The following is a 27,032-nucleotide window of genomic DNA, read 5'->3' on the forward strand; positions in this document are numbered from 1 at the left end:
TTCCTCATAATAGTTCCAAGGTTTAAAAAGTCAGGGATCTCCTAATGATACATAATCTGACTGGCTGGCAAGCAAAATATTAGTAACATGCTGTAACATGAAAATCAAGTAGATGTCAGTAGACAAAATATTAAGCCACTAAGCAGTCTCTGTACTGGACCTTAACACACGAATGCTGATGAGAAATGGGAAGGCCATGCAAACTGGAATTAAATTCTTTCTTCACTTTGATCTTTTGCCGTGATAACCTCATTTACATAGGTTTTGACATTTCCTTATTTCACTGAGTCAGCACATCAACTTCCCCAAATATTTCAGGAACCTAAATACTGACAAATATCACTAACTGAAATCCGTGGAAGATATGAGAATTAAAACACGAGCAGCCAAGCAGAATGGAACAAGGTGGTTAGGACTCAGAATTCCAGCACTCAAGTCATGAATTTCGGAGCCAAGGGGAAATCACCTGACCTCTCTGAGCTTCCATTTTCTCACCTGTAAACCAGGAATAATTTTACCAACCGAGCCTCTGAATGAGAATATATGTGTAAATAGCTATAGAAATGTTTGGCTGGCAGAATAACAGTCCCTACAAGGTGTCCACACCCTAACCTCTGGAAGCTGCAAATGTTACCTTTTTGATATAAATATATACTTTTTATTGTAGCACAGTTACTTTATGTAAATATTATCTTGCATGGAGAAAAGGGCCTTATAGATGGGATAAGTTAAGGGTTTAAAACAGAAGACTATCCCGGATCATTCGGGGGTGCCCAATGTGGTCACAGATTCTTCACAAGGTAAAGGAGACAGCCAGGGAGTCAGATGTCAGAGGGACGTTTCAAAGTAGGAGCTGCTGGCTCTGAAGACAAAGGAAGTTGCCGTGAGCCAAGGAGAGCGGGTGGCCTCCAGAAGCTCCAAAAGGCAAGGAAATGGCTTCTCCTCTGGAACCACCACAAGAAATGCAATCCTGGCAACACCTTGGCCATTTCAAGAATTTTAACCTCCAAAAACGTAAGACAATAAATTTGTGTTGTGATCATTTGTTACACCCATAACAGGAAACCAACACAAAATTTAACAGGAGACAAGGTTATTTCCCCAAAGGAACAACTTGTTAAAGGGGAGCTGTCGGCTTGACGGGAAGTTACCAAAGCGTGGTGTCCTGTCTCGGGCATCAGTGAGGACTGCACGGCCAGCCGCTCTGTGCTCTCACGCAGGGTGAGCCGCGAGCGAGGCAGGCAGGCAGTCTGTCCCCTCACTCTTACTCCAGTCACTAAGCTTAAGAAACAAGGCAAAACATTATACCATCTCTACCCTCAAGGAACTGAGATCTCAGGAAGAAGAGAGAAGCAAGGCCACGGGGCTCTCATTTTCCTACCATTTCCAGAGCCTGCAGGGACTGACGGTGTTGGCAACATATGTGATGTGTAGCCTCTTGACCTGGGTGCTCCTGGAACAGACATCAGAGGACCCACCAACCTCCCTAAACAACATGATAGGAGTGTTTTCCTTGGGTATGAATCTGTAGATTTAGACTATCAGAAGGGTTTGGGTTTAAAACCCCAAAGTTCCGAACCATTTGGATAGCAAGAGAAAGATTACAAACACAGGGAACCAAGCCCTCCAGGGCTCTTCCTTATGATCAGGGTCTTTACAACAAGTTCCATTAAATGCATTTTCCCTCTCTACTGAGTCAGCACGTGCGGGCCAATCCTCTCTCAGTTCCACTTTCACCTTAAGCAACTGCCCCATGTACAATGAAAAGCACCTGCAAAGAGTTGTCTGCAATGGTCCTCTTCACTCCCCGCCTCCTTACAGTCCCTCTTGAACAACTCTAAACCCCCAAACTGCCCTCACCAAGGTTACCAACGACTCCCAGGTGGCGGTATCTGCAAGTCGCTTCTCCAACCACCAGCGCTGAGAAAGCAGACCCTCCTCCTCCCTGTCCCATGGGGCTGCGCTGGCTTCCTCCCTGAGGTCGGTCCATTCCCTCGCACTGTCTCAGACAACCCTCCTGGGACACCAGCCCTCTCCAGCCGCACCCCGTCGGCGCCCATGGCCGCTGCGCCTGTATCACCCCCACGCCGCCGCACGCTCCCTGGAGGCCTCCACTGCGGTGTCCCAAGGGTGGCCCAGGGTGGGCTCCTGAAAACATCTGTCAGGTGAACAAAAACCACACTGTGTGGAGGCGGGTGAGAAGGCTCCAGCTGTGTGGCCGGGCAGAGACAAGCGGAGGCGACGTCAGACTAAGCCGGTTCCCAGCAGACGTTCACCCGCTACCACCCGGGGCTCCAGCGACTGCCACCCCGGCGAGGACCAAGCGGGATCACAGCGCGCGAGACAGGACGTCGTCAGAACCCACTGCGGTCACGCTGCTTCCTGCCCACGCCTGTGTCCCCGAGAGGGCGTGTGCACAGGTTGCAGGTGCCTGCCCCCAGCACTGCAGTGTGCAGCGGATGTGGGGCTTTGGCTGACACCTGGGCAGGCCCTGAAAGCTCTGGGGGCAGGAAAAAGGTCAGCGCTGCCCCCACGCTGCCCCCAGACTAAGCCTCACTGGGCTAGAACACCCTCAAGTTCCCACTGCTCCGAGCAACAAGGGCGGGCAGAGCCCGTCCCCACCCTGCCCCCTCGGGGCAGTGCCCAGGGGCAGCGGAAGAGCAGCAGCTGGTGACCTGGGTCTTCCACCCCAGGGTGGGGGCCACCAGGAACCCAGGGGCCATTTCCTGGACAGGGGAGCTTCTGAATGCTTCTACAGTCGGATAGATACATTTCCTTTTACAAAGCCTTTTTATTTGGAAAATTTCAGACAAACAAAATATAGGATATAATGAGCTCCCAGGTACTCATCACCCAGCTTCAGCAGTGATTAACTCAGATCAAGTCAGTCTCTCCCCTGGGGTGGCCATGCCTTAGTGTGTGGGGACACTCACGGTTTAAACTTGGTGTCCTGATGGAATTACTAGCCCCCTTGTATCAGCCTGCAGTGCAGGAGACTTGAGTTCAGTTCCTGGGTTGGGAAGATCCCCTGGAGAAGGGAATGGCCACCCACTCCAGTATTCTGGCCTGGCACAGCTGAGTGACTTTTACTTTCACTTTGTTCAGTCTCAGACATGCCTAGGATTGGACAATAAATTATACGGTCACCTGATCTTTACCCCACCCACCTGGATTATTTTGAAGTCAATTTCAGATAAGTCTATTCATAAATATTTCAACATGTGGTTCCAGAGACTTTAATACATCTCAGCACTCCAGGTATCGACCTGCCCACCCTGGAAGGCTGTGTGCACGGGGTCCTCCATACCCACTTTGTGGGCCGACGACACGATTCCGGCTCAGGCGCTGGGCAGCCAAGCGTGTGGAGAAGCCAAACGTGCACTGATTCAAGCTGCGACTCCGCTGGATGGCCTGCTTCCACTACACCACGCTGCCTCCATGCAGAGGCCGAGAAACAGCCGTGGACAACGGGGCCCTGGGACAACCCTCAGCACGGTGGATCATTTTCCACGTGGACACACAAAGAGCAGAGTGAGTCTGAACTATTCAGAGTAAAGGAATTCATACTTCAAACCCACCCACAAGAAAATACAGCCCCAATCTTCGTCCCTGTTTTCTGGATGGTATCACTGCAAGATTTCAGAGGCAGGCTAAAAGCCGGGGCAGTCTATGCAATATACTTTCTTAATACTTAGGAGAGAAAAGGGAGAGAAGTGGGATACAATCACTTCTTTTGAATCTTTAGAAGAAATGATAGTAGAAAGTTCACTGCTCTATGACCCAGTGAGCCCATTTCTGGTAGGTTTCCCTGAGAAATCCTCCTCCAGGCCCATCAGAAGACGGCTCGGGAAGTTCCCCACCACACCCGTGGGGCGACAGCGGGCTGCAGGCAGCCCGGATGAAGAGCAGGAAAGTTAAGTGCCATGCAGAGTGTGGACACTGGCATGTCTGTGTGCGGCAGGCATCAGCAATGGACCAAATGCACACACAGGAGAAATCTGAACCCAGTGCCAAGTGGAGAAAAGATACGAAAGGATCTGGAGCACCAAGCCATTTAAGGTAAAAACATATACATGTGGTCACTGAAATCCGAAAACAAAAATAAAAACACAGCACACAAAGCAACAATTCCTAACGCAACAACGAGAGAATATACATGAAGCACACTTGCGTGGCTGGCATCAAGGGCAGGGGATGAACAGGAACCAGAGCGAGGAAACCGACGTACAGTCACCTAGAGCCAAGAGGACAGCCTCACCCAGACCAGCGGCAGCACGCCACAACCAGAGGAGCAGAGTCGTTAACTCAACCCTCTGCACCGGAGGCAGGTCTAAGGATGAAGGGGGGACGGGGGGAGGCTCCCTATTAACAAAAGCTGGCAAATGACGAACCTGAGAAGGGAAGCCTGGTCTCCACTTCTGAAGTGCCTTTTTCCATCTGCCTAGATAACTGGCTGACATGGCCCAGGACTGGGAAGGGAGAGCGCAGGGCGGCTGAAAGGGCGCCTCACTCCTTCTTGCTGCTGGCGCTTGGGGAGGGCATGTGGATGGCAGCGCTGGGCTCATCACTGAAGCAACGCGGTCCCAGCTCGGAGGCGCGGGCAGGGGGCCCCCGTGCTGCGGGCCTGGGGCTGCGGCTCCGGGAGGCTCCAGCTTCCGGCTGGATGACTCCTGGCACAGCTCGCTTTACAACCTTTACCTGCAAGAGCAGGGGGCGGACAGGACAGTCGAAACCCAAAACTGCTCCCTGCTCTCATTCTTGAGCTTGTGCGTGTGTTACAACACCGCTAATCCTGTGTGTTACACTGTTAATGCTCAATTCTGTGCGTAAGCCAGTCTCCAGTGGGGCGACACTGAAAGATGAACCCATTTTCAACAGTTATGCGGTTGCTGTGGATTTTCAGGCCAAAGATGCTGTGGATGAGGGGGCCAGGCTGTGCTGCTGCCGGCCAACCCTGGGGAAACATTAGGGTCCCCTGTGCTGTGGGGGCCTCTGGACTCGCTGCCCAATGGGCCATCTGGTGGATTTAGAATCCAGAAAGGACATCTGGTCGACTCGACTCTGAACAATTATTTTCCTTGATTACTGAGTTTTTTGGTGTCTCCTCACCAAAAAAGATCTCCAACGTGTTCATTCTCCTGGATTTTTATTTTTTAATCTTAGAAGTCAGAGGAATGGGTGCAAAAGTATTCATAGTCAAAAAACGATGCTCAGGTTTCTGGCTTCAGAAACTGAGTAGACCGTGGTTTTCATGAATATACAAATCCTAGAAGGAGACTGGCCAACAGAAAGGGGGCAGGAATGAAGATGATGGTTCAGCTGGGTTCAGTTTGGGGAACTCATGTGAGCAAGACGGAAGTAGAGCCGATGGTGTGTCTGGTGTAAGGAACTGGGACCCTGAGAGAAGATCTACACTGCAGATATGGATTAAGGTAGACACAGTCAGAGAGAAAAAACCCACGGGAACAGATAAGCCCAGTCTAGGAGAGTGTGTGAGCATTCAGGTCAGAGCCTGGAGGGAAAATAACATTGATGGGACCACACTGAAATACATGTGAACATACGGTGGAGACTGGAAGTAAAAGGGAGTGGGTAAGAATAGTATATTCATAGTATAATAAACTGGTGAGGGAGCTTCAGGCCCATTTCACAAAGAGGAAAAAGGCCCAGACAAATAGGGAAATAGATATGTGGTGAAAAGGCAAGTGTGTTCTTACAGCCCTGGCCACCAGGGCCAACTCCTAAGCTTGGATTAGGGTGATTACACTTCATGCCCTGGAGGGAGGCAAGATTCTTGGCTGGAGACCTGGAGCTTGCTGTGCTGACTTCAGACCCTAGAACCACCCTTGGCGTCACTCGCCCCAGCGGCTGGTGTTGGAGACCCTCGAACACACCTGGGGCTCCCTTCCTCCAAAGGTCACGCTCCAAAATGAGATCACTGGGCCTTTAACTTTTTGGACAGAGAAGTGTTTGAGTTTGGCTTTAATAGGCAAGACCAATCAACCAGATCATCCATAAAAAAGGAACAGCGGGCATGGATCAGAACCCAGCTTGGCCTCCTGACAGAGGATTCGTCTCGGGGGCCGCTGCCCCACTGCCTGCCCTCCGCACAGAGTGAGACCCCCTGGTCCGGTGAGCCCCTTCCTTCTGTTCCACTGCTGGGGATGGTGTCATGCGTGAGGGTTTTTTTTGTTCTCCGTCACTCAAGCATGTTACAAAATGTTCACCAGTCCTGAGTGCCACCCTCCTCCTGCTCAAGGCTTCTCCGGGGTACTGCACCCCTGGAGAAAGCTGACTCAGCTCTAAACTTTGAGGCCAATTTTATGTGACAGAAAAGGGTTTTATTTTTAAAATATATTTCTGGGTTATATGTTGAGACTTTTTTTTTTTGTATCTACACTATTCTGAAATCTACTTTTTTCATTTTTAAATACATTTTCTTCTATGGAAATGTATGGATAATCTCCCTCGTCTCTTTCAGAAACAGTTATGTAGGATCCTACTGTGCGTGAGCACTCAGTGGTTAAGTCACATCCAGCTCTTTTGAGACCCCATGGACTACAGTCTGCCGGACTCCTCTGTCTGTGCAATTTCCCAGGCAAGAATACTGGAGTGTGTTGCCATTTCCTCCTCCAGGGGATCGTCCCAACCCAGGGACTGAACCTGTGTCTCCTACACTGGCAGGTGCGGGATTCTACTGTATGGAGACATAATTTATGTATCCAATTTCCTACAGCTAGACTAAATTTAGGGTGTCTTCAGTTTTTCAAACAACGTCGTGTCTTGGCAGCACTTGTCCGGTTTCATCCTTGGGTAAATTTCACAAAGTGAAACTGCTTAGTTAAGACACAGATACTTCACAAAAACCACAGCTACAAAAGAGTACAAGGGAAAAAGTAAAAGTCCCCAGGTTCAACTCCCTGGAAGTAATTATTGATGATTACATTTTAAGACCTGGGGAATGGCTTTATTCTATCCTCACGTGTCTGTTGATGGAGGCTGACTGACTGGTTTCACTGTAAGACGCCAAACGTCTCTTCCCAGACCTGTTTCAATCTTCCAGTGCACCTGAGCGAGGCCTTTTTCTTGTGTCCTTTCATTCCCAAGGGTCAGTCCATTCTCCGCTCTGCAGATCTTTTCCCCTGGGAGCAACCATTTCAATCTACTTCACATGCCTCCTCTGGTGTATAGGTGTTCTTGCAAAATGTGGACTGACATTTTGGCTACGTGACTATTATTATTTTTTCTCTTTATCATCCTCATCAGCAAACAAATAGGCTAGTATTTCTCCAATTTTGGAAAAATGCCTTGATTCCTCTTCAACTGACAGCTGTCTCTTCATTTCTTTTCATGGTTTTGTATCAAAAACTCTTCTGCAAGGTTGTCTATATTTGATAATGCCTTTCCTCCCTCTCACCCCAAGCCCACTCTGACCACATTTTTGCCTTCAGCACTGCACGGAAACTGCTTTGTCAAGGGCACCACTAGCACGCAGGCCGCCACACCTGACCGTCACCTTTTGGTGCTGGCTACCTGAGGTCTCCCCGGAGCAGGGCCAGGTCGGCGCTCCCGCCTCTGTGACTCACTTTCTCCACCTGGCTTCTAACCTGGACTGTCTTGGTTTTCCTCTTACTCCGCTGGTTGCACTGTCTACGTTTCTATTTCCTCTTCTTCCTCCCAACCACAAGCACAGACATAATAACGGTCTATGCTTCAAGGCTCAGTGCCGACTCCCCTATTATTCTCTTTCTACATCCTCTCCCTTCTGAGTCTCAAGGCTTTAAATACCATCTGTGTTTTTTGCCTTATTTGTGCTTTATAATACTCCTCCTTGCTCCTGTGACAGGGAGATACTCTGTCCTACTCCCTACTTTTTTATAATCCCTTATCTGCAAACTTTGGGGCCAGAGGAATTTTGGAATTCAGACTGTTCCAGACTTAAGAAAGGTGATATCAAGTAATAACTCCTAATTAAAGTCCAGAACAGCACATATTACACACATTAATAGCTTTGAAGTGACCCACCAAGGAAATAATTAAGGTAAGGATCACCAATGGATAATAAAGCCATTAGGTATTATCATCAGAACACTAAAATAATTTGGACACTGGAGAACAGGATATTTGCAAGCCACCAATGAACTGCCCTGTAAGCAACTGGCAAACTACAAAGAGGGAAGGAAAGAAAAAAGGACTTTTACAAGGGAAACTTCTGGTAGTCACCATGTTAACCAAATTATCAAACTTAACAGAACTAGGGTGGAAAAACCTGACATTTCATCACGTGTTTCCTTACATCACACAATATGAAGTACATAGCCACAACACACCTGAAGTCTCGCCAAAAATGTTCAAATGGAAATTATTCCAGACCTCACTTTCAGTTTATAAAGAGATGCAAGGGATAGTTAGTACCTAGAGAAACAGGTTAAATGACACCATGAGAAAATCAGACAAATCCAGAATGAGGGACACTCTATAAGTCAGTTGGTTCTGGTCTTTACAGGCAGTCAATGTCACACACACACTCACATACAGTTCTGGATCAAGAGAAATGAAAGAAACATACTAACCAAACATAATGGCTGGAATCCTGGCTGGATCTTAGTTCAATAAAGCCATCTAAAAAAGTAAATTTTTGGTTTCTTTAAGGCCAAATGTCCCTCAAATTAGAATCACGTTAAGGTCTGAACAGAGAGAGAATGAGTTAGGACCAGGAAAAGAAGTCAGCTATTCTCCCAACAAAGCTGTAGCAGGAGGAAACCCCCTCCAGAAGAAATCAATGATTCCTTGCTTCACGTCCTTCCAGAGTTTTATTTCTGCCAGTACCATGGTGTTTATTGCAGCCTGTCCTGCATCGTATTTTTTTTTTCTTTTTTGGTGTATGGTTGTTGTTTGTTTCTCCCACACTGGACTGTTCCCGAGGACAGTGAACACATCTAAATTTATTTCTGTATTTTCCCGAGTGACCTCAATAGCAGGTGTTCAACAATGTCCACTGAACATTATTCAATGAACAGTAAACAGATAATGCTCATATGCTCAATAAACACGTGCTGAGTGGGGAAAGACATGTGGGGGATAACTGGACAGGGGTGAATGTGGGCACTAGATATTATATTATTATGATATTATACTGTTAATTTTTTTAAATGTTGACTATTATGAGTCTGTAGGATAATGGCTCTTTCCTTATGGAAATGCCAATACATAGCAGTACGTATAGAGTATCACAATGTCTGCAATTTATTTCAAATGGTTTAGTAAAAAAGGGAAAAAAACATACACACACACACACACACACACACAAATACCCATATATAGATAAAATACACCCAAATGATAAGTATTGAGTTCAGCTAGTAGATATATGGGTGCCCACTGGACAACCCTTTTAATTTTTCTGAATGTTTCTAAGTTTTCACAGTAAGTCTGATAAAACACTGCAGTGAAATGTGTGATATTCGCATTCAGCAGGAGAAGGAAATGTACAAAGCGTTTCACCTCATGTTTTGCTGCCATGTGGGTTATGAAAGAGCTTTTGGTTTTCAGAGCTTCTTGGATTTCACATTTGTGGATAAAGGAGAGTGAGCCTCTATTAATTTTGTGGTGTTACCACTTTCATTTAGGCCTTTAATTCTCTCAGAATCTACCATCGGATGTGATATGACGTGGTAAACTGGTTTATGTTTTTCCAACTGATGAGTCAATTTTCCCAACACTATCTACTAAGCAATTCATCCTTTCCTCATTGATCTGTGGTGCCTTTTTGTTTTTTAAAATATTCATTTACTTATTTTGGCTGCGCCAGGTCCTAGTTGCAGTGTGTGGGACCTTCCATCTTCATTCTTTCAGCTGCCGGATGCAGGATTTTTAGTTGCAGCATGTGGGATCTAGTTCCCTGGCCAGTGGGGAAACCTGGGCCCCCTGCACTGGGTCCAGTCTTAGCCACTGGACCACAAGACAAGTCCCCTGGGGTACCTTTTTATAGTATATTAAGTTCCCACATATACATGGATCTATTTCTGAGACCTTTATTCTATTCCATTTCTGTCTATCACCTATTTTGGCGTAGATACCATACTTCTTTTATTACTATGGCTTGTTAGCTTGTATCTGATCCAAAAGTCCCCTTTTTCTTGGTAAAAGTTTACTTTGCTATTTCAAATGCCTTTAAGAATAAAAGTTGTCCCCCTAAAAATCCAGTTTAATTCTGAATGGAACTGCGGCTCTGGCAGCCTCTGTTTTCCAAAGATGGCTGCACCAGCACATGCTTCATTCCACACACTCTTTCTCCAATGATATTAACATTCTCCTATCGATACATGGGGTTTATGTTCTCTTCTCTTCTACCTAGGGTGACCTTCGCAACCTGCCTGAATCAATAATGTGCAGAGGTGATGCCATGTGACTTCCAAGGCTGGGTCAAAAAAGGCTTTCCCGTGGTTCCCTCCTGGGACAAAGGAATGTGGAAGCCCTGAGCCACCTAGTAAGAAGCCCAGCTACCTTGAAGGCACCATGCTGCTGAGATCACAGGAGAAGCTTGCACACAGAGATGCCCAAGGATCTCCAGCTGTTCAAGCCCCAAATGCTTGGGTCCTCCCAGACCAGGCACTGGTGCATGAGAGAAGCACCTCTGCGATGGTCCCATCCACAGCTACCATCTGACTGCAAGCTCAAACGAGCCCCAAAAGACAGAAGTCCTGCAAGAGTTGCTCCCCAATCACTGGCTCATAGAAGCTGTGAGAGAGAAAGTGTTTCAAGCTATTCGGTTTTGGAGGAATTTGCTACTCCACAGTTATTGGAATAGCCCTGTTTATAAATCAGTGTGAAAGGCGGGTTATGATCTGTACAATAACAGATCTCATGCAAGAACAGACTGTCTTCTCATTTATTTGGCCTTCTCACAGAGGTTCTATATATTTTTGTTTTTTGTTAAACACCAGAAACTATATGGTTTCTTCTGCTATTATTTCTTAAATTTCCAGTTGATCCCTGCTAGCATAGGGATATATAACTTAAACTAATAGATTCATCTTATATCTGATTACATCATGTGAAAATGTTATCTCTTTCCTTCCAATTCTTACATTGAATTTCTTCTTTCCTTAATCTGTTGATCAAGATCTCCAGTAAATTAAACCATTTCTTCGGTTAAATACAATGTTTGTTATAGATTTCTGTTATATAACTTCTGTCAAATTAAGTTCTTTTATTCATTATTTCATTGAGTATTTAAAACAAAAAATGCTGCTGAACTTACAAATCATTTTTCTGTATCAACTGAGATCCTATTTTCCTTTCTTTCGTCTATTGATATCACAGATTTTTTGATGCTGAACCATCCCTGTATTGGGGGTGGGGGGTGGGAAACAGTACTTGTTTGTAGACGTTCTCAATACACTACTGAATTGGATAGCTGATCTCCTATTTGGGGATTCTGGTAATATGAATGCCAGGGAGGTTTTTCATTTGTGACCAGACTTCTGCTCTGTAATAAGTTCAGTTTCTTCAAGTACAGAGCCTTCAAACTTGCACCCCTTCTGTAGAAGTTCTGGAACTAAACAGGCGAGGAAGTCTGGAGCCTCCGGGTACAGTGTGGACTCTCATCTGACACTCCTACCTCTGGCTTGGTACCTCACCCCCACCTTCCCTTCCTTGGTGTCTGCCTAAGTTCATAAACTCCAGCTCAGTTTCTCCAGAGACAATACCTCCCAACTGCGGCAGAGCTGGGAGGTTACCGGGTGGAGATGAGGTGACAAGTGGCCCTTATTCAGACTTTCTCTCCGTATTTTCAAGGTTAATAGAAGTCTGGTGAATAATTTGTGGAACGTCCATATGACGGGCTAGCGGACAACTAAAATTAAAAATTAAAAAAAGAGTTCTAAATATTAAAATTTGGCCACAAACTTAAAAATGTTGCAGAACAACATGTAGCGTGTGACACCCTTAGAAAACAAAGACGCCCACACGTGCTCGCAGCACGAGCTTGGACACATCCGCAGACACACCCGTGCGTGGCAGGGGCTGCCTGGTTACCCACGGACCAGAGGCTGCCGCAGCGGGAGGAGGAGCACAAGCTTTTACTTTCAGCCCTCTGCAGGGTCTGACCCTGTGATAATGAACTCAATTACTTTCAGAATTATAAGAAACAAAGAAGATTTTTTGCTACGTCCTCCCACTCCCTAACCCCCACCCCAATTATCCCTGGATCTCGGTGAAAACCACAGTGATTGAAACTTCTATTTATTAAGAGGGCAAAAGCAGTGGTCCAGGCCTGACGAACGACTCGGACTGAAACACCCGGGGTGAGCCTGCGCGTGGGAGCTCCAGGGGCCCGGCAACGAGGCCAGGCAGCAGCGCAGAGCCTCTCCGGCTTTCCGTCATTTCCGCTTCCGCCTCGCCTGCCTGCCTGCAGCACGTGTTCTACTGTGATCACCAAAGCAATGGGACTGGTACAGCTTCTCGCTCTATGAGAGCACACTCCTTTCTCCCTTATTTGAAGGCACAAGAGTTACTGAGCAAGGACCACAGGAGCCAGGACCCCCATCGCATTAGATAAGGTGAGAAACACCCCATGGCTCCAGGAAGAGCAGCTGTGTCCTCTCAATTCACCAAATACCGCACTCCCGGGCGACCGGCTCTGAGCTCCGCACACCGGCGGGTGCTCCAAGCGCCTTACGTGGGGTCCTCTTGGGGGCGCGGAGAGAGGACGCGCAGTGAGCTGAGGGCAGGGTGGGCCCTCAGTCCTTCCAAAGAGCCTCTCTGGCTCTCACCGACGCGAGACACGCGGTGCCAAGAGCAGCTTGGGAAGGTCTCCATGCTCTTGCAGCACGCAGCAGCTCTGCGCCAGCTGCTCGCAGGGTCTCCATCCATCCAGGAGGTGGCAGGAGGGGGGGGGGGGGGGGGGGGGAAAGAGGAGAGAGGCGCGCCTTTCCGGAGCAGAGCCTCCAGGCACAGGCGCCGCCGGGCGCTGCATTTGCACGACTGCATTTAAGCCCTTGAGCCTCCGTGCTGGGCACCACGATTATTCCTACTTTACAGACGTGAGACTCCAGGTAGGGGGGAAGTTTTCAGGAATAACGCTCCTAGACTCCCTGGGATGACCTGGAAACACAGAGGAAGAACTATAATGATAATGGGGAGTGGCCCCGTGTTTCAGCAGAGTCCTGAGCTGGAAGACAACCTCCACTTCTCCTCCAGGCCTCCCCCTGGCAGGAGGGAGGCTGACACACAGAGGCAGGCCACAGCCCGCCTGTCCCCAGCTTTCTACTGAGGACAAAAGCAGTGACTCTGGGCCCAGAGTTTCCCCTCTTCATTCTCCCTCACCTGTGGAGCAGGTGGCAGGAGGACCACCTTGCTGACAGCCACGCAGCTTCAGAGCTCACAGAGAGCCTCACAGGCTTCAGTGTCTGCTCTCAAAACCACTGGCGCGCTGTTTCCACTCAAGGTTTCATTTACTTTCAACAACAGATCAAGACCTTTGGGCTGAGATTTAAAATATACATACACCATACATATTTTTTAAAGTAACAGAACACGGACATCTATCCAAGGCAAATGTTGAGGCCAGCGAGGTGAGGCGGGAGGAGAGCTGGAGATGAAGGGGATAAGGTAAAAGGACATCCAAGTGGAGCCTGGCTGTCAGTGCCTGTCCCAAGCCAGGCGGGGATCTAGCCCCCGCCTCCAGGAATGTAAATACCTCTCAGCACCACCAGGCTGGAGGCTCCTTCCGCCCTCCCTAAAGGCACGCCTGTGTATCTCCTGGCTCCAAGGGCCCAGCCTGCAGCCTGTGCAGTGGGAAAGGGACTAAGCAGGAAGCTAAAATATGTGCATTCTTATCAAGGTTATAAATCGTGATGTTTCTGAGTCTCCACTTTTTCACCTGTGAAGTGAGGAGACTGGCTCATGCCTCTCAGATTCCTTCTAATTCTAAGGCTTACGAATCTGAAATTAGTGACGACCGCGGGTCTTCTTCAGTTCAGTTTTCTTTTTCTTGTGGGATCAGATCTTAGTTCCCCAACGAGGCAGTGAGAGTGCGGAGCCCTAACAGCTGAAACCCCAGGGATTTCCCAACACCCTTGGTTTCTGCTGCCCCTGCAGAAAAGCAGTATTATTTTCAGGCGAGCTAAAAGAGTTAGGAAGCCTCAGGCCTCACATATGGTAAATATTTTAAAATATTTTCAGAATTGATATTCCTGTTTAATAAAAGAGAGAGCCCCTATTAGAAAAGGCAAGGAGATACTTGTTATTCACATGCTGACTGCTAAACCTCAGAAGATTCCTCCTCTGACAACTCTCCATGGACCACCACACAGCATTCTTCCCCCAGCCCTCCCTTACAAAACCTCCAACACCTACAGTGACCTGAGGAGAGAGACTCTCACAAAGAACTCAGGTGTGTGCAGCCAAAGCTGCTGGGAAAAGGTAAAGACGTATTCCATATTAGCACTCCCTTCTACTTAAGCTCTTTTAATCGACCCTTTCTGATAAATAATTCACCTCACCTTGGCAACTGTCAACTTTAGTAGAAGGTCAAAGCATTCCCCTTGGGCTGCTGTCGGAGGGAACTTCTCCAGCTGCCTTTGGAGACGCCTAGAGAGGTTCTGAGGAGAGAGCACTATTTCCCACATGACTGAGAAATGCATTTTTCTGAAGAGACATGGGGTGTCTGCCTCTGTCACCCTAACCTCTCAAGCGCTTAGGAGCAACTACAAGGCATTACCTTCTTCTGAGACGCTCTTAAACAAATAAGGTTCCAAGCGTGTTATTATAAATGAGATGTAACAAGTCTGTCAAAGCAGCTTCTTTAAACTGTCTCAATTCCTTTGAAGCTGCTGAGCAGACATTTGCTTAGATCCTTCTGAGCAGGGTAGCAGGGAGAACACTGATACTCTGTCAAGTCAAAAGTATAATTTTATGTTTCACAGATTAACTTGAGAGGAAATACAATATAAACCAGTGTCTTCCAGTGTCTCAGCAGCCAGGCTCTTCAGAAGGGCAGTCTCTCATGGTAATACTGCACTTAGGCCAATTTTTCATTAAAAGGCCTCAGCCAGGTCAGAAGCTGTGACAAACCAAATTCCTTGAATTAATACTTTAAACCGAGCTGGTGACAAGATGATTAATTCTGTAAAAGAAAGCTGGGGGAGTGAAAGTTATACTCGGGTACAGGGATATTCTCCATGTCCTCCTTCCCCTCGCGCTGCTGCTAAGTCACTTCAGTCGGGTCCGACTCTGTGCGACCCCATCCCTGGGATTCTCCAGGCAAGAACACTGCAGTGGGTTGCCATTTCCTTCTCCCATGCATAAAAGTGAAAAGTGAAAGTGAAGTCGCTCAGTCATGTCTGCCTCTTCGCGACCCCATGGACTGCAGCCTATCAGGGTCCTCCGTCCATGGGATTTTCCAGGCAAGAGGACTGGAGTGGGGTGCCATTGCCTTCTCCGCCTCCCCCGATTACTTCTGACTAAATCCATCACAAAGCCTGCAGTGTGAACACCAGAACGTCACTGCAGGTCTGAATTCACGTGTGTCCCCCTGAAAGGTCGTCACCCTTGGGCAGTCTTCCTGAGACCTTCTTGCCTCGCTTTCTTAGCCTCCTCCTTCATGGTTAAGAAGCTCCAGCACCCTCAGAGTACAGAGGAGAAATGCAGAGAGAACTTCAGAAGTCTTCCCCCAGATCAAGAGGACAGCCAAGACTAATACCCAGGGGTCTGGACTCCTAAACTCTCCTGAGGCTGGTGTGCTAGGGTGGGTTTCATGGCCCTGGTGCTCAAATGAGTAGATATTAATAAGAGTTTATCCCTCCTGTTTTGGTCCAGGTAGGATCAGCCTAACTTACCCAGCTGTCTGGTCATACAGACCTTCCCCAACTCTCCACATCGCTGGACTCTGTTAAGTACAAAGGAGAGATGGGAGAAACGTGGCGGGGTGTGGGGGGGAGGTGGTGGGTGCGGAGAGGAAGATAAAACAACATGACTTTCAAGGGTCAGATGAAACAAAGCCAGTCTGAAGAAGGGGGGAGCTGTCAAATCTACCAGCCTAAGATCTTCAGTCCATTTAAAAACTGATTTAGGCAACTTTTAATCATGACAGGGAGAGTAAAAAAACTCAAGCTTTGGGCTCCAAATACTTCTCTGCTCACAACTGGGAGGATCAAATAAGACCTAAGGACAAACGTCAAGAACCAGAGTCTTTTGATGGCAGAAAAACTGGTTTTCTCTGATACCAGAGGTTTATTGTGCTCCATCTTGATTTATGATGATGTTCTTTTTCAAATCCCACAGATATCTGACGCCAAGCCTGCAAAAGGGAAGGTGACCGCCAAGAGTCTGTAATGAGCCCAGCGTCTGAGCCCAAGACAGCCAAGAGTGGGGCCTTCCTGCAGGGCCGGGTCTGGGCCGTTTTGAAGGCTTCCTTCACAGATCCCAAACACTACACAGCTGGAGATCAAAGCTGGGATCTAGTTATTTATACTCAAATGGGGAAAACCAACTGGGCAGTGGTTAATTACACACTTGATTTATTTAAAGGAGAAAAGGAAAGGAAACACTTCAGGATCCAACTGGCAAAAGCTATACCCAAAGCAAACCTAAGTACTGAGAGTTACTGCTATCTAACATCTTAGCATTCTTGGGCTTCTCCTGTCACTCAGCTGGTCAAGAATCCGCCTGCAATGTGGGAGACCTGGGTTCGATCCTTGGGCTGGGAAGATTCCCCTGGAGAAGGGAATGGCTACCCACTCCAGTATTCTAATCTGGAGAATTCCATGGAAAGTACAGCCCACGGGGTCGCAAACAGTGGGACACTGAATACTGTCACTTTCACTTTCAATGTCTTAACAAATTATCAAACTCAGTCTAAACATTTCTGTCCAAAGCAGACAGCGTGATGAGAAGTACTACCGGTTTGGTGCCCAAGTGCAACACGAAGGGCTGGAACCCCCATTGTCCAACAGGGCTCCGACTCCCCTCCAAGCTGCCCTAACTATAAACACTTCTCTCACTCTTCCACGAGGCCCTGGCTGCTCTCCTGTCCCGTAGCCTCTCCTGCTTGCAGTGCCGCCGGGCCAGCAGGTACGGAGGAGTAATCCCTGGACGTGACTGCTTCTGCAGTGTTATTCTCAGAGTGCCCCTTGCAACACGGCCAGTGAGAAGCCAAAAAAGGAAAAAGCTGCCCACCACTGATGAGAACAGCCCACCGAATGGGACGGCCCCAGGCTACCATCAGGTCTATACACTCCTGCAGAGAAAGGAAAGGAAAGCGGGCAGGTCAAGGATCAGAGTATTTACAGAACCAGACACATGGAGAGAGGCTCTGCTCTCTTGGACCCCACGCATGCTGAGGTGCCGACAGCGGCTCTGCCCGCCCGCACCCCGATACTCAGCACAAGGCTGAAACCTCAGTTTCCAAGGCAGGCAGGCGGCCCCGCCTTCCGCGCGGAGCAGCTGTGGATGACCATCCCGCGGCCTGGAGTGATGAATCCCTTGTTTATAAAGTTTTCATTTGCTCCTGTAAGATTATTTTCAATCCTACTTCCTAAGATTTCTGACTCTGGAACTTGAACTAGAAGCTTCAAAACTGACAGAGACCCAGAGAAACGATAAGGAATCAGGCCACCTCGATTCCCTGAATCAGCCAACCTCTGGGCTAAGGGAAGGCTTCTATAGTCTCAGGGCCTTCTCAGTCAAGGGCCAAATTAAATCATTTAAAAATCATTTAAAAGGGGATTTTTCTCTGGTGGTCCAGTGGTCAGGATTCCATGCCTTCATTGCTGAGGGCCCAGGTTCCATCCCTGGTTGGGGAACTAAGATCCCACAAGCTGTGTGGCAGAGTCAAAAAATTAAAAAGTATTGATCAAACCTGGTGATTCTTGATGAGCAAACAAAACTCTATTGCCAACTCTATTTGTACTGGAATAACCCACTAAAATCTGTTTAGATCAGAAATCTGTTTGGCATGAAAAAAAATAAGCATTTGGATTACACAGGAGTCAGAGGAGTAGGGAGATGGAGGAGAAGGCTGGCAAAATGGAGGTTTTCAAAGAGACCCTGGAGCCATCGGCTTCTGAATGAAGGAAAACACCAGGAGACTGAACAAATCTGAAAGAAAATACAAAGGGCGTTGACTCCGTAAGGAGAAACGCCATCATAACAAGAACCCTACATCTTGAGTTCCAACAAGCCAAGCAACTGAACCGGAAGAGGCCGTGGGGCTGAACGAGGCACTGGGGAAGGACAGCTGGCCTTCTTCTGGCAAGAGGATGTCCAGAGCCAGACGCCCTGGGTTTGCCAGTTGCTTCTCAAGGGAATCCTCAAAGTAGATGGTTGAACTTACGGGCATGAAAAGTCTCTTCCATTAGATAAGAACATGGCTTATAAGATTAGAACACATGTAAACCCATGGCTGATTCATATCAATGTATGGCAAAAACCACTACAATATTGTAAAGTAATTAGCCTCCAACTAAAATAAATATAAAAAAAATTAAAAATACAACAACGAAAGAACACGGCGACTTCTGCTCTCACGCTCTACTCGTGAACTTCAGTCCCTTTAAGTCTGTACTGGGACACAGGTCCCATTCTCATTAGAGTGCTCACGCTGCCGTTATTCTTTAACCACTGACATCGGAAAGAACTGTCTACCTGACTTGCAAATCTGTTCTGGCCACAACCATCACTAGAATCGATGACCAGTCTGTCATCAGAAAGGAAGGACTGCTCAGCCCAGTACCTCCTTTCCAAGGCCTCTGACCAGAGCCGCCGAATGACACGCGAACGAACATCGGAGTCACTGCAACCTACGGAAGTAGACAGTCCTTTCACAGTCAACCTCCAAATGCCCGAGCTCTGACGAGGAAGATTCTGACTCATCTCTGTGGATCCTTCTCTTTCTGTTTTTGGCCACCTGGCACATGGGATCTTAGTTCCCTGAGCAGGGGTTGAACCTGTGCTCCCTGCACTGATTGTGTGAAGTCTTAATCACTGGACAGTCAGGAGAGTCCTACAGATCCTTCTATTTCAAACATATTTAAAAAAAACTTCTGAAGCGAAATGGTAAGGGGGACCTATAAAAATAACCACCAGCTATTAGTAGCTAAAATGGTTGCAGCCCTCAGAGTTTTCTAAAGCAACAAATAGTCCTGATTACACATAAATATAACCTGCCAGCTCAGCAAGGACGGATCTAGATTCTGAGAAGCTCCAGAATGGCTCTGGGTCAATGGCGAGAGAAATGTCTGTACTGAGGAAAGACCGGGGCAGAAACTCTTCTTGATTTCTCCAAAGCTGGTGATGTGAGAGACCCCATCTGGGTCCTTCAAGGACATGTGCAGTTAAGAGATGAGGCTGACTCTCTCGGGGCAAGCTCAGTTCGGAAGGAAGGGCAATAATCACCCCTACGGACAACGTGTTTATGCTGCTTTTCTGTAAAATCAAGGTCCTTTGTCTCCAAGCTCACTTGAAGAGGTCATGGGCATCATTTCCACGCCTTTCCATCAGAAGTGACTCCCCACAAACCAGAAGCAAGGGCTTTCTGGCTCCAGGTGGCAGCTGCTGCGTCCACAGCCGCCTCTGGCTTTGTGGGCAGAGGAAAGGCTCTCCCCGCAGCAGGAGCGACCGAGCCGTCATGAGGCCCACGGCCTTTCCGAGAGGAAAGTGGGCCCGCAGCGGGCCCAGGGCATGGCGAGTGTGGGAACCAAGTTCTTCCACAAGAGTCACCAACAGCCTGAAATCAGGACCCTGGTTCTGCACACAAAGGGCGAAACTCTTCAACCCCAGGTGAGGGGGCAGGAAAGCAGACTGAACACACACCGAGGTCCTTCACTCTAGTTAGCCAGTGCTGCCATGTACTCAAACCCGAGGAACGCCTCCTTTAGAAAACACCAAGTGGGAACAGCGGGGGAAAGCCCGAGTGATGCTCCCACACTCGTCCACTCTCCCCGCACCGCCGCAGCCCGGGGCCCCGCCTGGCCCTGCCGGCGGGAGGGGGACGCCAGCCCCGCAGACGAGCGAGGACCCCGCCCTGCCGCCTCCACAGCCGTCTCTCTGCCTTTGCTCTGGGAAGCGGTAAGATCGGAGGAGCAGGCTCATCCAGACGCCCTGCTCCTTTATTACCCTTCTGAAACAAGAGAGCTACACAGAGCAGACCGGGAAGAGACTCGGACTCTCTTGTTCGGACTTGACCACTATGAAAGGCCACGTATGAGAGCCCAGGAGTGCTGAGACCGTCCAGCTGACAGGAAAGCCAAGGCCCAGAGCTGGCCTCACGCTCCAGGAGAGGTGACGCTCCACAGAAGAGCTGAGGCCAGTCCCCCCGTGGGGTTTACCAGGAGAGGAGCCACGGCGCGACGTGGTCCTGCCGTCCCAGGACGCCGGCGGAGGAGGCGGTCAGGGAAGCGCGGGACGCTGCTACAAATGACGGGCAGATTACTGAGTTACTTCTTAAAGTACAAAGCAATGATTCTAGACCTTTAATCAGACACGCGCGATTCAGAGGTCAGAGTCAGGGCTGAAAACCCAGCATAAGACCCAAGAAAGCCCCAGGCAGCTCCATGCCGGCTCCACCGTGCCCTCCCACACTGCCTCTCTACCCGGGATCTGAGACCAGGGACCACAAGCCAGTACCGAGCTTGTCCCCAGAGCCACGGACGCCAGCAAGGCGGAAGGACAGCCAGGTATCAGGAAGGCAACCGGGAGTCGGTTTCCCCCAGCAGGACCCTAACTGGAAGTCCAGAACCGCTCACAACAGTTGCTGGGTTTTCGTTTCCTTCCTCAAACCAGGAACCACATTTTTGAATCGATAGGTTAACAAGACCCTTCAGGCTCTGGAAGGCAAAACGCGTCCATGAAAACGCTATGCCTCTGAAACACACAGCAGGCCGATTATTCTCCACATGGGCACTGCCATCTCCACCAGGAACCCCAAACCCAAAGGGAACTAAGCGGTCCTGCTGGGTGGAGACGGAGCACGAAGGGACTGTCAACCAGGAGGGAAGGATGGGGCAAACCTGTGAGAGGAGACATAGACTTAATCCAAGTAAAGCAAAGTTTTGCCCTGGGCTTGGGAAGATGCTGGCCACTTACAGGAACCTGACAGAAGAATGTGAGCTACCAGGACGAGCCGGACAAGCCAGCAGACCATGCTACAGCAGAGACTAAGGCCTGAACAGGCCGCCCAGGAGCCAGACGGATCCGGAAACCCCAGAAGAAATGTTTCTCAAGTGCAGATTTTCCTGAAAATGTGACGGGTCATCTCAAAGCAAGAAATGAAGAGATATCATCTGAGGGCATGAAGAAAACCTCTATTTCTGTGAGTCAAGTCTGCTTATTCAATACATCCCTTCCTTGCATTTTGCATGAGGCACACCTGTGATGGGAATTACAGATGCAAAGAAGAGGAAGACCTCTAGGTCCAAAGGTAGCCCTTAATGGCTACAGTTTTCCTCTCTCCAGCTGGAGTCCTCAACTTGGAGAATATAATTATTTTCTGACCCTCAGTTCCCATTTTACACATATATTTAGATAATCAGTGTTTAACGTTAAGGTTCTAGCCACCCACCTGAACTAATTTAATTTTAAAAGGTGGGATGGGCAGTGAGAGAAAACCCTGGAGATTTCCTCCAGGATCTATGAACACAGGTTCAGGAAGACAGCTGGTCTACCTGGGGCGGGGCTGTAAGGAGGAGTCCGTTTCCTCTGCAGGGAGGCTCCTCCTTCATTCCCAGCACACATGCCTCATGGAGCAGTGGCGGGATGTCTGGCCTTGGGAACACATGTGTCTTACCCCTGACGGCAGCAAATGAAAATGCTTTTCCCATCTGTAGGCTCAGATTCTCCTCATTTTCACATGGGTCACCAACTCTGCTTTAATTTTAAAAGCTGGTGCCACAAAGGAGCAGAATCAAGGAGAGATTAAAACTGCATTTAACCTTATTTACAAAATAGAAGCAGAGTCACAGATGTAGAAAACAAACTTGTTACCACAGGATGGGAAGGGGAGGGATAAACTGGGAGATTGAGACTGACATATACACCCTACTATACACAAAAGAGATAACTAGTAAGAACCTGCTGTGTAGCAGAGGGAACTCAACTCAATACCCTATAATGGTCTATATGGGGGAAAAAATCTAAAAAAAAGTGTATATATGTACAGGTATATGTATAACTGATTCACTTTGCTGTATACTTAAAACTAGCACATTATAAATCAACTACACTCCAATAAAAATAAAAACAAAAAACCTGCATTTGGTGAAATGCATCAAAACAATCACATGGACTGCACTGATGAGTTCATGATAAAGCAAATGTAGGAAAATGCTGACCGTGGGGTCCGGGTGGTGGTTATGTGGGTGCTCACTGCACAGTTCTCCCAGCTGTGCTGTCTCTGGTGGATCCGTCTGCTTGAGGATGGAGGTGGCCTTGCAGGAATAAGGAAATTGCTCACGTATGTGAGATCAGAAGACCTGGGCTCACGTTAAACAGGCTTGCTGGCCTGAAGGCGGCTTGTCAGGTCACCAAGGACTCTTTACAAAGGCATACATCAGAATCAGCCTCCTCAAAGTTGGGGACCTCTGCAAATGGCTAATGCTTGGGCCCCACTGTAAGTCTCCTGACCCACAGGCTGAGGCTGGCAGAGTGATATAATTTTTCTATCTTGGTGGAGGTCTGTGTTGTTCCTGTGTATACATTGTCAAAACTCAGTCAACATATACTTCAAATGTGTGCATTTCACTGTATGTAAATTTCATGCCAAGGGAAACTATAAACAAATACTAAAAACCAGTTAATGGTATGAATGTTGAAATCTTCAGAGGAAAGCATACAGATAGCTGCATTTACTTTGAAATGCATCAAAAAATAAGACTGAGTGGCGATATGAAAAGAAAAGAAATGTGGTGATAAAACAAGCAGAGTAAAAAAGATGTATTTGGGGTAGGTAGTGGTGGTTGCAGTGATATGACTATACCAGCAAAACAAGTATTTTTTTAGAAGTTCCTCAAGTGGATTAAACAAATTGCGGTTTAATAACAACAACAAAAACAGGAATGAATTATTGATAAACAGAACCTGGAAAGGGAATTATGCTAAATGAAAAAAAGCTAATCCTGAAAGTTATATACCTGTGTGATTCATTTATAGAGCATTAACAAAATCACAAAATTATAGAGACAGAGAACAAATCAGCACAGTTGCCAGACACTAAGGAATGGGGCGGGGTGGTGGTGGAGTATGACAATAAAGGGAAGTATTAGAGAACTCAGTGGTGATACATTCTATAGCTTGACTGTGGTGATGGATGCTCCATCTGACACATGTGCTATAACTACACAAACCACACACACACACACACACACACACACACACACACACGGGTGCATATCAAACGGTGAAATGTGAATAAGGTCTGTGGGTCGTCCCAAAGGTACCAATGCCAATGTCCTCGTTTTGATATAACGCCACAGCTACATAAGATATACACCACTGCGGGAAACTGTATGAACGTATATGGATCACTACTATTTTTGCAACTTCCTGTGAATCTATAATTATCTCAAAGTAAAAAGCTAAACAAAAGCTCCTCAGACAATTCCAAATTTTCCTAGTGAAGGACTACTCATTCAGTCTAATCACTGACTATAGAGAAGAAAAACCAAAATTCTACAGAGTTCTCTCAATCACAAAAAAGTTTATCTTCTAATTCTAGAACTAAACTTGATCAGGTGTCAGAAATGTTCCTTGATATTTCTAAGCCAACTGTGTCTAAATACATCCCCTTCCATCCCTGGGACAGGCATTCTTGGCATTACATGAAATATCAGGATTGAGATCATCCACACGGGTAATCTGGGGGAAAAGAGGTAGGTCAAGTGGACCAAAAGGAGAGGAAAAAAAAAGAGAGATGCTACGTTACAAAGGAGCAGCTGCAAATGTGCAAACTAAAAATTAGAGGGAAGTTTTTAAAAAACTGAGTGTTTCACAACCAAGCTGAGATTTGTCAAAAGGGGTTTCTCTCAGCTTTCAGAGCTCCCAAGCCATTATTTGCTAGTAAATTTCGTGAGAAGCAGAGGGGGACATGCTCCAGACACAGCTGTTTCCATCTGTTGTTGAAAGTAAGATCCTGCCTAAAAAAAGAAAATGTTAAAAAAGTCATAAATCCTTCAGACTACAACCTCAGCAGAGGAGTAAACCACGATTCTTTTCATCTTTTAAAATGCGATAACTTTGCTCCTGCTAGACCACACTGAAAAGGAAACCATTCTGACACATTTAAATGCTGATGTGCTGATGCCCTTAAGAACTGGAAGATTAAGCAAAACAGGACACACTTGGAGCTTCTACAGCCCGACAACTTCACTGTCCTTCCTGCTGCTTTTCTCTGCTCCATCCCTTCTTCAGCCCCCAACCATTAAGAAAAAATAACCTGTAAGATTTTTGTAATCAGGATTAACAATAAGCTGGAAGCGAAGATTCCGGGACTTGTTAAATTGTGAGAAAGGTAACAACTTGAGTCACTTGCTAAAAGTTCACAGAATAAACCTAAGCCTTAAAAATGATTTGAAGTGCCGAGTCTCTCAATTGTGAAAATCAAAACCAGGGGAACTTCCAGTTACAGTAATATGATAGCCCAGAAAACCAGAAAATCCTATTGCTGCAAATACCTAATGCTGCTGGCGAACACAAGAAAGAGCTGGAAATCCCCAAGCACCAGAAACCGAGAGAACTGAAAAGAGAAAGTACGAGTGGGGAGGAGGCCGGCCTGCTTGCGCTACAGATGAGAAAAAAGGCCTCTTCTGGGCTCTGCAGCTGCAGGCTTGCACCTCCTATTCTGGTGCCCAAGAGCTCGCAGTCAAAAATTACACCTCACACGGGAAAACCGCCCACCAAGGGCAGGGCTCCCAACAGCACAATCTGACAGACACTGCAGATACGTACAGCGTCTACACCGTAACCTCTAAACTGCTCAGAAAAAATTATATGTGAGAGAGGTAAGGGAGTGAGAAGGAACAGAGTTCAAATATGGCAAAACATTAACTGGCTGGATCTAGCTGAGGGGAATGAATATAGGTGTTGGTAGTCCTGTTCTTTAAGTCTTCTGTAGGACTGAAATTTTTCAAAATAACGAGTTGGGGAAAAGAAAAGCATATCTTATACATTCATAAACATAAAAACCAATGTATGTATCAAGGTAATTAAATACGATAATGAGTGTGGGGGTTAAAAAAGAACAGAAGAACTAGAAGCAATTAATGAATGATTTAATGTGGTTTCAATCCAACTAACATACAGAAAAAAAGAAGTCCCCAGAAGATCATTTGAGGGAGAGTTAGTTCATTTACTTCAGGAGATCTCATTTCCATACTACTTAAAACAGAGCCGATAATAGTATGCATTTGTATTGGATCATCTAAGGAAATGTAATTGCCAACTTCACCAAAAGATCTAAGAATAATGTTTTCACTAGATATTCTACAGCCATGAATCCTGAATACTAAATTAGCAAAAGGCTTCTTATGTGAATGTGAAAGTGATTTTTTTAGAAAGAAACAATATAAGAGGATTAAAAAAAATAATTTCCTCTATGGATTAAAAGATTTTTGTGTGACAGCAAAGCAGAACGTAGAACAGGCAAATCAATACAGGAAGTAGACTGCTTGATGCTGGGAGACTTGGTCGGTGGGTGGGGGAGAAGATGCGGGGTGTGGAGCTTCTTTGGGGGGTTAAGTTCATGGTGATGATGGTTGCACAATTCTGAAAATACTAAAAGAATTGTGTACTTCAAATAGATGAACTATATATAAATTGTATCTCAATAAAGTTGTGAAAATGCATATATTAGAAAACAAAAATAATGGAAAATCGTTAGCGAGAGTGTCCAAGTAAAAACCTAGGAAGACTATAGAATAAACCCAAATAGAAGGAAAGGGAGGACAAACGGGCCAAAAAAAAAAAAAGGCAAAGCACCCGGCAGAAAACAATCATGGTGTTTAGGCAGAAAAAAGGTTAATGGTGGCAGAGTAACTTGGAGAGAAGCTAAGCTTCTGAGCACAAGGCCACACACACCACGCCCCAAGTGGACCGACAAGGAGCCTCCCACCTCGGGACACTTGAGCAAAGCGCCACCATCACACCACCCACACCACCCCAATGCCATCTACATGCGAGCATCTGACCCATCCACACACCGCCTCCACGGCCTCAAGCTGCTCTTTCCAAATCAGCCCTTGGACGGGGCCCAGGTCATCTCTCTGGACCCTGCCGTGAGGAGAGCCAGGTATTCAAGTTTTCTGAGCTCTAACCAATGAAAGCAGGCCCTCTTTGGTTTGGAAAGTCTCCATCCTCCACTCCTGAGCAAAGAAGGCTCTGAGAGGACCTTCCCGAGCCCAGGGAAAGCACCTACAAGTCACAACCACGAGCACTTTCAGAGGCGAGAGTTAAGAAAATTCCCTTTAAAATCCCTCTGTGGTCAGGAACGAATCAAGGACAGCCATTCAGTGGTGTGTAAGCCGCTGAAACAGCACAGTGTCAAAGGCTGGTGCGTGTCCCTCCTAATTTCCATGTCGAAGTCTTAACGCCCAGTAACCCTTAATATGACTGTACTAGGAGACAGGGCCGTGAAGGAGGTCACTAAGGTAAAATCAGGTCATCAGGATGGGCCCTAATCCAATATGACTAGTGTCCATGCACCAAGTGGAGATCAGCGCGCGCACACAGAGGGAAGACCATGTAAAGACACAGACCGTCTACAAGCCAAGGAGCGGGGGTCAGAAGAAATCACCTCTGTGGACATCTTGATCATAAGCTTCCAGCCTCTAGAACTGTAAGAAATTCCTGCTGTCCAAGCTGCTCAGCGTGTGGTGCCTTGCTATGGCAATCCTGGCAATCTAACACAGTAAGGAGTGACAAAAGATACAAAAGGGGAAGAAGCACTGCCGTGCTATGATTGTCTGCGTGAGGAAAGGCAGGAGAATCTAGACTGCTAGAACCAATAAGTGCTCAGTAAAACCGCCAGATGTGAGAGCCAC

General features: G+C 47.2%; 1 protein-coding gene and 1 long non-coding RNA gene across 5 annotated transcripts in view; one reads left to right on the forward strand and one right to left on the reverse strand.

The window, feature by feature from the left end:
- ZNRF1 (zinc and ring finger 1) overlaps positions 1 to 27,032 on the reverse strand; it is an 83,845-nt gene that overhangs the window by 24,204 nt on the left and 32,609 nt on the right. The window lies entirely within an intron of this gene.
- Positions 12,404 to 18,398, forward strand: LOC122420364. The gene is made up of 3 exons (XR_006263266.1): positions 12,404 to 12,563; positions 15,823 to 15,894; positions 16,288 to 18,398. It is a non-coding gene; the product is annotated as an uncharacterized LOC122420364 (long non-coding RNA).

The sequence above is a fragment of the Cervus canadensis genome, chromosome 18 (assembly GCF_019320065.1).
Source record: "Cervus canadensis isolate Bull #8, Minnesota chromosome 18, ASM1932006v1, whole genome shotgun sequence".
Lineage (NCBI taxonomy): Eukaryota > Metazoa > Chordata > Mammalia > Artiodactyla > Cervidae > Cervus > Cervus canadensis.